The sequence below is a fragment of the Rousettus aegyptiacus genome, unplaced genomic scaffold (genome assembly GCF_014176215.1).
Source record: "Rousettus aegyptiacus isolate mRouAeg1 unplaced genomic scaffold, mRouAeg1.p scaffold_m13_p_3, whole genome shotgun sequence".
In the NCBI taxonomy this organism is placed as follows: domain Eukaryota; kingdom Metazoa; phylum Chordata; class Mammalia; order Chiroptera; family Pteropodidae; genus Rousettus; species Rousettus aegyptiacus.
The window spans coordinates 13,887,197-13,890,195 of NW_023416306.1; the positions used below are offsets into that span (position 1 = coordinate 13,887,197).

The 2,999-nt window shown below is 38.7% G+C and overlaps 1 pseudogene; it reads left to right on the top strand.

Annotated features, from left to right (window-relative positions):
* Window positions 1-530: 530 nt before the first annotated feature.
* LOC118600723 lies at window positions 531-649 on the top strand (annotated as a pseudogene).
* The last annotated feature ends 2,350 nt before the right edge of the window (window positions 650-2,999 follow it).

Consider the following 2,999-nt stretch of genomic DNA (forward strand, 5'->3'; position numbering starts at 1 on the left):
TGTTAAATGGATGATTTAGGGCCATCCTACACGAATATATGCAGGAATTAATAATTGCTCTGATCAAGGTCTCTTTGGCCCTGGTTATTTTCAAGCACATGGGAGAAACTGAGACAGCATGACATAGTTTACAGATGAGGAACCAAGGTCCTATTCAATTCTCTCTTTGGCTGCTGCTCTTAAACTGCTAGTCTACCTGTATGATAAGTATTTGATAGCAAATGACTATATTAATATTTATTTTTATCTACCTGCTACTTTTGATCATATTTTAGTCATGTTTTATGGTTTTAATTCCCTTTGTATGTCTTTATTTTAAAAAATATTTTATAGTTTACATCATGTGGTTCCATTACTTGAAGTGGTAGCAGATCTAAATCAGCTGGCTCTCACATTTGTTGCCTTTTGTTCATGCTGGATCGTTTCCTCTTACCTTTTGTGATTTGAGATTTTAAGGTTTTCTTCCTGTACAGCCTGAGTTGAGGGCATATTGCTCTAGAAAGTATTTGTGTTAGAATTTTCCAGATGCCATCTATGGCCATGCCACCCTGAACAAGCCCGATCCCATCTGATCTCAGACCCTAAGCAGGGTCAGGCCTGGTTAGTACCTGGATGGGAGACCACCTAGGAAGACAAGGTGCTGTCAGCGTTTTAAAAAAAAACCCATAATTTTCCAGGTGCCCTAAAAAGGACCACAGACCTGGGATCATTAGGATGTTAATAGCAAAGCTTATGGCCTCACAAATCATAAAGATATGTAAATTAAAACCCTATGCCTAAAAGAAACAGGATTATGATTTTAATTTCATAGATTCTTGGAGGATGTTTTTTCACTCAGAGACTAGAGACAGATGGACACGTTTTTATTCTTTACATGTTTTTATACAGCGTAAATTTATGCTATACTGAAGGATGGTTTCATATACCTCCTTCTTTCCATGAGGGAGTTCCATTTTAGTGGATCTTAGAACCAATTCTCATCTTCATTCTTGGTGAGCACAAGGTCATGTTTACTGCATCTAAGTGTGTGTTAAACTCTCCAGTCTCTAGTTTAGGGACCACCCTCACTCCCAGGTACAGTGTTAGTGCTTGCATTTCTACTCTCGTTTGTAGTTCCAACTTAATTCACAGCAATGGGCGATTTCCTTTTTGTTCTGGCAAGCTGGGATATGCCTTTATAAAAAAGTTTGCATCATTTTGTTGGGACTGTCTAAGCATTTATTGTGGCAGTGCTTTAGACTTCTGCAGTTGACCATGTTGTTCCAACACAGAGTCAAGCAGGATTGTTTTAACCTAGGGTCTGTCAGTGATTCTGGGGCAGTTAGCAGCACCATGGGTATCTCGTATGTTGGCTCTCAGTCTTCTCCTGCTTCCAGCACAGCTACGTGGCTGTTGTCTATTTTATACACTGGGATTCTGAATAAAAATTGATTGTGCATAAAGGTTCTGTGTTTTAAAATAAAGTTTTAAGATCCTGCATTATATTTTGTAACAGAAAACACGGAGTTGTGGAGTGAAGAACATGAATCTTATTGTCAAACGGCATGAGCATCTAACAAATTCCAAGCTGCTACAATTGTTTTATGAATAAACATACACCCTCTTTATGTTCCTGCAGCAGAAATCACCTCTCAACTTGGGATGCAATTGAGGCGATCACATTTCCCCAGGGAGTAAACTTCTCCAGGAATAAGTTGAGCAAGGCCAGAGGCCCATTAACTCTTGTGAACTAGGAAAAGTTCCTTCATTACTGCTGGCAGCAGTTGGGGACCTTATGTCTGGAAGAGTCAATAATGCATTATGTTACTTGAGCTGTAAAAAAAGTTCATTGACTATGTCTTTTAAAAACTATTTTCAAGGGATGTAATGCCAAGAAGGCAAGAATTCCTCCAGTCCCCAAGAAGGCTCCAAATAAGGTGGAATAATGGCTGTAGAGGCCATGTCCCATATACAACATAGCAAAAGAGCAAACACAGGGGGTTGAAGAAGTTTGGTAAAATAGAGAAGTTAAAAGTAGAAGAGGGAGCAGAAGAGTGAACAACAGGAAACGTTAACACGGACAAATCTTCAGATGTTAGGGGTGAGATGTAGCATGTCTTAGAGTCAGGGATTTGCTAGACTGGATAAAACAGCCTGGACCAACTCACTTACAAGTGTAAATACTTGCCAGATATGATAAATCTGAGTAAAACCAGCCTTGCTTAACTCTAGTGACAGCCCCTCCTACAGTCTGTGGTTACACTGATTGGCATGTACTTGGTCCCTACTCCAAACCAAACTTCTTCTGACACTGAGCCACTCAACATGCTCTCACTTCTGTCAGTTGCATTTCTTCACTTGGACTTCTTATTTTTCTACAAATGCTACCTGCTCAGGGATGTTGTCCCTGTTTTTCATACCTCCACACAAAGCTAACAGAGGTTCCCCTTTGACATGCTTTCTTAGCACCTGACGACTTTTTTTTTTTAACACACTTATCACAAATGTAACTATTAATTTTGTCATCTTCAAAAAAAATTATTTTTTTACTCGAATGTATAGTCCATGAAGGCAAGGATAGTCTTTTTTCAGTACCTGGGATAGATCCTGGCACTCAATAAATTATACCTGGGTAAATAAATTAAAAGATGAGAAAGCAGAAAACAGTTTTAAAAGTCGAATACAATTAGTCTTATAATAAAGTACTTCATAGATTCTACTTTCGATTCCCTAAACGACCACTAGAAAAGTCAAGGAAAGCCAAGTTTATTAGACTTACTGCAGTAAAGGACACAGAAATATAAAAAGTCTTACGGTCTGGAATGGGCGAATTGGAGGTAAGCATTGCAGAATGGAAATTAGTTGGGGTTGGGGAGAGATCGTGGCCTGATATTGATGGGCACAGTTAGGTGAGGGTCTTGAAGTAATTCTTGATTATTAGAGTATTCATTTTGATAAGTAAACTGTGTAGTTCACAGTCCTATATTCTAGAAACAAATATTTTCTAGAGCAAGCTGTTA